Genomic DNA, 7,500 nt, shown 5'->3' on the forward strand with positions numbered 1-7,500 from the left:
GAGAGAGAGACAGAGAGACATTTTTTTTTCCTCGTGTACTGGACAGAAAACAACATTAATAGATCGTGCTAATGCAGTCAAAACATCCAATTAGATACATCCCCTGTTTCCTGCCTCTGTTTCCCATGATGCATCACTGCTCCCATGATGCATTTCTGTTACGGTTCTGGGTTATTTCTGTAAAACTATAAACTGGAACGAGAAACAAACGTCACTTTGAAGGAAAAACGTGGTATTTTAATGTGAAAAACCGGGAAAGTAAGTTATAATATTTAAATTCACAGTTTTACACCTGAACAAATGTGTTTCCTTCTGTTAAAGAAAAGAGAAATATTCTAATAATAAATAACCTGAACAGTGAAACGGAATGAAAATCAGTTTTTAAATGGTTTCAATTAAAATCATCATCATAATAATTAATAATAATTAATAATAATGAGTTTTCTTGTGGGTGTTTATGTTTATGTCATAACTGATCGGGGTTTCACTTCTGTTGTAAAAGACCATTTATAAATAAAGTTAAACTGAACTGAAAAAGTCGTGGATGTTTGTTAAACGAGTTCCTGCTGAGGATCAATCAATCAATCAATCAATCAATCAATCAATCAATCAATCAATCAATCAATCAATCAATCAATCAATCAATCAATCGATCGGTCCTTTGATCTGATCTGAACATCATTCAAGCAAGAAGCAAAAGTTATTCTGTTATATTATTATATGCTATTATAGTATTAGATTTATTACTTTATATTATATCACATGTAGAGGAATTGGTGTTTTTATCTGTGTGTGTGTGTGTGTGTGTGTGTGTGTGTGTGTGTGTGTGTGTGTGTGGCTGTGTGTGTGTGTGTGTGTGTGTGTGTGTGTGTGTGTCTCTCTCTCCACCTTGTAGTAGAAAAAGATTAACAGTTTTTTATGATCATCCTCCTTTTTTTTTTTTTTTTTTTTTTTTCTATTTTTTTCCCGTTTTTTTCCCATTTTTACCACCCCGTGCTCCTACCTAAGTGACAGTCCTGGGCATTGCCATCCTCTACCAACCCCGGGAGGGCCCTGCACTGAGCTCAGGATCACGTTATTCCGGCCGGATCCTCCCCACCCCATCTGGCGCCCCGGTTGGCCAGAGGGGGCATGTGTAGCCCAGGACTGTGTGCATGTTTTTGTGAGGGTAGCTCCCATTAGCTACCCAAGGGAACACAGGGAGAACATACAAACTCCACACAGAAAGATCCTTTCTCCAACCCCACCCATGGTGTGGGCACTGAAGTCATGGTGGAACTAACACGCACTTCAGCACCCACAGCGTCCCCCGGCGGGAATCGAACCCAGGACCTTCTTGCTGTGAGACCGCTGCACTACCAGCTGCGCCACCGTGCCCCTGTTTTTTATGATCATTGTTGTTGTTATTAGTCCAGCTGTTTATCTGTAAAATGTGTAGGAATCGTTCAGTTTGTGATAAAAGCATGAGTTTGGTACAAACAGCCAAAGGTTTCCCCAAAAGATCTGGACGTGGAGCCGTCGTTACCCGATTTGAGTCACGCATGCGCAGTCACGTCCAACATCGTCGGCCATCTTGGAAAGCCACATACGGCAACACCACTTGGACAAACTGTGTTACTTTATACCATTCCCAACTGAAGAAATATGAACATATCTATGCATCTCTCACTATATATGATCATATATATATATATATATATATATATATATATATATATATATATATATATATATATATATATATATATATATATATCTTTATCTTGGTAGTATCTTGGTAGTGTCTTGGTAGTGTCTTGGTAGTATCTTGGTAGTATCTTGGTAGTATCTTGGTAGTGTCTTGGTAGTATCTTGGTAGTGTCTTGCTAGTGTCTTGGTAGTGTCTTGGTAGTGTCTTGGTAGTATCTTGGTAGTATCTTGGTAGTATCTTGGTAGTATCTTGGTAGTATCTTGGTAGTGTCTTGGTAGTATCTTGGTAGTGTCTTTGTAGTGTCTTGGTAGTGTCTTGGTAGTGTCTTGGTAGTATCTTGGTAGTGTCTTGGTAGTGTCTTGGTAGTGTCTTGGTAGTATCTTGGTAGTGTCTTGGTAGTGTCTTGGTAGTATCTTGGTAGTGTCTTGGTAGTGTCTTGGTAGTATCTTGGTAGTGTCTTGGTAGTATCTTGGTAGTGTCTTGGTAGTATCTTGGTAGTGTCTTGGTAGTATCTTGGTAGTGTCTTTGTAGTGTCTTGGTAGTGTCTTGGTAGTGTCTTGGTAGTATCTTGGTAGTATCTTGGTAGTGTCTTGGTAGTATCTTGGTAGTATCTTGGTAGTATCTTGGTAGTATCTTGGTAGTGTCTTGGTAGTGTCTTGGTAGTATCTTGGTAATATCTTGGTAGTGTCTTGGTAGTGTCTTGGTAGTATCTTGGTAGTATCTTGGTAGTATCTTGGTAGTGTCTTGGTAGTGTCTTGGTAGTATCTTGGTAGTATCTTGGTAGTATCTTGGTAGTATCTTGGTAGTATCTTGGTAGTATCTTGGTAGTGTCTTGGTAGTATCTTGGTAGTATCTTGGTAGTATCTTGGTAGTATCTTGGTAATATCTTGGTAGTGTTTTGGTAGTGTCTTGGTAGTGTTTTGGTACAGAGTGGCCAAAAAAACCCGGCTGGGTGTCGGGCACAAAACCTGCAGCTGACTCTGCCCGAACTTCCGGCTGTCCCGTCTTTATAACTTTCCTAGCTCGCGAAGGGGGGAAAGGGCCCCTTGACCCCCACGCGAGCTCTCACACTAAGTCGCTTCCCACGGGAACTCAGTCCCGTGTGAACAAGCCACACAGGGGGGGCCTCTCTCACAGTTACCCCCGCACCAACGCATGCAAGCCCGAAAAAACGCACGCACACCCGAAAAAACGCACGCAATCACGAAAAAAACGCACGCACGCCCGAAAAAACGCACGCAATCACGAAAAAAACACACGCACGCACAAAAAAACTACGAAATGTCGAGAAAAAAGTCTACATTTTGAGAAAAAAGTCTAAATTTTGAGAAAAAAATTGAAATTTTGAGAAAAAAAGCTCACATTTTTGAGAAAAAAGTTGAGAAAAAAGTCGAAATGTCGACAAAAAAACGCACGCACGCATGAAAAAAGGCACGCACGAAAGCGCGCGAAAAAAACACAGGCACGCATGAAAAAAGGCACGCACGAAAGCGCGCGAAAAAAACACAGGCACGCACTAAAAAACGTACGCACGCACGGAAAAAACGCACGGGAACTCAGTCCCGTGTGAACAAGCCACACAGGGGGCGCCTCTCTCACAGTTACCTTTGTTAATAAACAGCAGGTGCAGAGCTGATATGAGCGTCCTTCCACCGGACTGAGACTGTGTTTTAGGAATTCAGGACATTTTCCAGGACACAAAATAAATATTTCTCCCTTCAGACGCGACTGCACATGTGTGACTAAAATCGGGTAGCGACTCACATCGGGTAATGACAACGACAACAAAAGCAGACGACGACTCCTGGTTTCACAGTAAACTTTTATTTCAAGTGCAGACGTCACACGGTGCTCAGACGGTTTCCTGTTTCACAAGGTGATTTTTTTAGATAATTGAGAAAATCCACAAGAAAAGTGAATAATAATCAGTTAGAAAGAAAAGAGAGCAGTAAATTAAATGACCTTTGACCCCCTGGTGGACGTCAGACCTTCAGACGTCTGACCCAATCTTAACGTCTAAAAACTCAACAAAAACCTTTAAGCATCTTTGGAATATTAGAAGTGAAAAAAGGGGATGTGAAGTAAATGTAAGATTAACTTTATAAAAGTGTTCAGATGTAAATGATGCTGATGATTTCATGATTTAGACCTGAGTTTAGTTTGTTTTCTGCTACAAACCGTGTCGCGGTGAAACTTCATCACAGTGAAACGATCGTGTCGTCGTGACGACGACGACAGAACCAGAGACTTTGACCCGTTTGGCAACAAACATAGAAAATATTCAAAAACACATTATTTATCAATATATGAATTAAATCCCGTGGATTCATGACGACAAATAAAATCACTATCATGCACTTTAGCAGCTTAAAAACACTGGCATGCTTCGATTCAACCGTGTTTTACACGAGAAACAACGAATCACTGACATGGAGGAGAAACATCAATGTAACATCTCATTATGTAACAACTTAAATGTAATAAAAGTTCATAATGTAATAACAACTCACGGTGTAATAACAACTCATAATGTAATAACAACTCATAATGTAAAAATAACTCATAATGTAATAACAACTCATGATGTAATAACTCATTATGTAATAACAACTCATAACGTAATAACAACTCATAATGTAATAACTCATAATGTAATAACAACTCATAATGTAATAATTCATAATGTAATAACTCATGATGTAAAGACTCATGGTGTAATAACAACTCATCATGTAATAACAACTCATAATGTAATAACAACTCATCATGTAATAACAACTCATAATGTCATAACAACTCATGATGTAATAACTCATGATGTAATAATTCATAATGTAATAACTCATGATGTAAAGACTCATGGTGTAATAACAACTCATAATGTAATAACAACTCATAATGTAATAACAACTCATAATGTAATAACAACTCATGATGTAATAACTCATTATGTAATAACAACTCATAACATAATAACAACTCATAATGTAATAACTCATAATGTAATAACAACTCATGATGTAATAACAACTCATGATGTCATAACAACTCATGATGTAATAACTCATGATGTAATAACAACTCATAATGTAATAATTCATAATGTAATAACTCATGATGTAAAGACTCATGGTGTAATAACAACTCATAATGTAATAACAACTCATGATGTAATAACAACTCATGATGTAATAACAACTCATAATGTAATAACTCATGATGTAATAACAACTCATAATGTAATAACAACTCATAATGTAATAACAACTCATGATGTAATAACAACTCATGATGTAATAACAACTCATAATGTAATAACTCATAATGTAATAACAACTCATGATGTAATAACAACTCATAATGTAATAACTCATAATGTAATAACAACTCATGATGTACTAACATCTCATGATGTAATAACAACTCATAATGTAATAACTCATGATGTAATAACAACTCATAATGTAATAACTCATGATGAAATAACAACTCATGATGTAATAACATCTCATGATGTAACAACTCATGATGTAATAACAATTCATAATGTAATAACTCATAAATGTAATAACATCTCATGATGTAACAACTCATGATGTAATAACAACTAATAATGTAATAACATCTCATGATGTAATAACGCATGATGTAATAACAACTCATGATGTAATAACTCATAAATGTAATAACAACTCATGATGTAATAACAACTCATGCTTAAATGTAATAAAAGTTCATAATGTAATAATCGGCTCATACTGTATAATAAGTTATTACATTATTACGTAACAAATATGCAAAGCCGTTATTACGTTATGCACTCGTGATTTAATGACATTATGAGGCGATTATTACATGATCTTACGGGGTTGGGGGAACCGAGGGCTGATGATTAGCAGCCACCCTCTTAAATCTGTTCAAGATCAATAAATAATGATGTGTAAAACTTTATATTTGGTGTATTTGGTAGAGATACCTATCATGGTAAAGCTAATGGCTGTAAATATAATCTGAGCAGCAAAAGAGAATCTTTGTTTGAACTAGACTTGTATTTCTTGAGAATGGTTTTTTGTGGTCTCTGTCTCGACAGTCTTTGGTCTGTTTTGGTCTGTTTTGGACTTGGTCTTGGTCTTGATCTGGTCCTGGTCTTGGTAGTGTCTTGGTAGTGTATTGGTAGTTTCTTGGTAGTATCTTGGTAGTATCTTGGTAGTGTATTGGTAGTGTCTTGGTAGTATCTTGGTAGTATCTTGGTAGTGTATTGGTAGTGTCTTGGTAGTATCTTGGTAGTGTCTTGGTAGTATCTTGGTAGTGTCTTGGTAGTGTCTTGGTAATATCTTGGTAGTTTCTTGGTAGTGTCTTGGTAGTATCTTGGTAGTGTCTTGGTAGTATCTTGGTAGTATCTTGGTAGTATCTTGGTAGTATCTTGGTAGTGTCTTGGTAGTGTCTTGCAAGTATCTTGGTAGTATCTTGGTAGTATCTTGGTAGTATCTTGGTAGTGTATTGGTAGTGTCTTGGTAGTGTCTTGGTAGTGTCTTGCTAGTATCTTGGTAGTTTCTTGGTAGTGTCTTGGTAGTATCTTGGTAGTGTCTTGGTAGTATCTTGGTAGTGTCTTGGTAGTATCTTGGTAGTGTCTTGGTAGTGTCTTGGTAGAATCTTGGTAGTATCTTGGTAGTGTCTTGGTAGTGTCTTGGTAGTGTCTTGGTAGTATCTTGGTAGTGTCTTGGTAGTGTCTTGGTAGTATCTTGGTAGTATCTTGGTAGTATCTTGGTAGTATCTTGCTAGTGTCTTGGTAGTGTCTTGGAAGTATCTTGGTAGTGTCTTGGTAGTATCTTGGTAGTATCTTGGTAGTGTCTTGGTAGTATCTTGGTAGTGTCTTGGTAGTATATTGGTAGTGTCTTAGTAGTATCTTGGTAGTGTCTTGGTAGTATCTTGGTAGTATCTTGGTGGTATCTTGGTAGTGTCTTGGTAGTGTCTTGGTAGTATCTTGGTAGTGTCTTGGTAGTATCTTGGTAGTATCTTGGTAGTATCTTGGTAGTGTATTGGTAGTGTCTTAGTAGTATCTTGGTAGTGTCTTGGTAGTATCTTGGTAGTATCTTGGTGGTATCTTGGTAGTGTCTTGGTAGCGTCTTGGTAGTATCTTGGTAGTGTCTTGGTAGTGTCTTGGTAGTGTCTTGGTGGTATCTTGGTAGTATATTGGTAGTATCATGGTAGTATCTTGGTAGTATCTTGGTAGTGTCTTGGTAGTATCTTGGTAGTATCTTGGTAGTGTCTTGGTAGTGTCTTGGTGGTATCTTGGTAGTATATTGGTGGTATCTTGGTAGTATCTTGGTAGTGTCTTGGTAGTATCTTGGTAGTATCTTGGTAGTGTCTTGGTAGTGTCTTGGTAGTATCTTGGTAGTATCTTGGTGGTATCTTGGTAGTATCTTGGTGGTATCTTGGTGGTATCTTGGTAGTATCTTGGTAGTATCATGGTAGTATCTTGGTAGTGTCTTGGTAGTATCTTGGTAGTGTCTTGGTAGTATCTTGGTAGTATCTTGGTAGTATCTTGGTAGTGTCTTGGTAGTATCTTGGTGGTATCTTGGTAGTATCTTGGTGGTATCTTGGTGGTATCTTGGTAGTATCTTGGTAGTATCTTGGTGGTATCTTGGTGGTATCTTGGTAGTATCTTGGTGGTATCTTGGTGGTATCTTGGTAGTATCTTGGTAGTATCTTGGTGGTATCTTGGTAGTATCTTGGTAGTGTCTTGGTAGTATCTTGTAGTGTCTTGGTAGTATCTTGGTAGTATCTTGGTGGTATCTTGGTAGTATCTT

This window comes from Cololabis saira, chromosome 19, assembly GCF_033807715.1.
Source record: "Cololabis saira isolate AMF1-May2022 chromosome 19, fColSai1.1, whole genome shotgun sequence".
In the NCBI taxonomy this organism is placed as follows: Eukaryota; Metazoa; Chordata; class Actinopteri; order Beloniformes; family Belonidae; genus Cololabis; species Cololabis saira.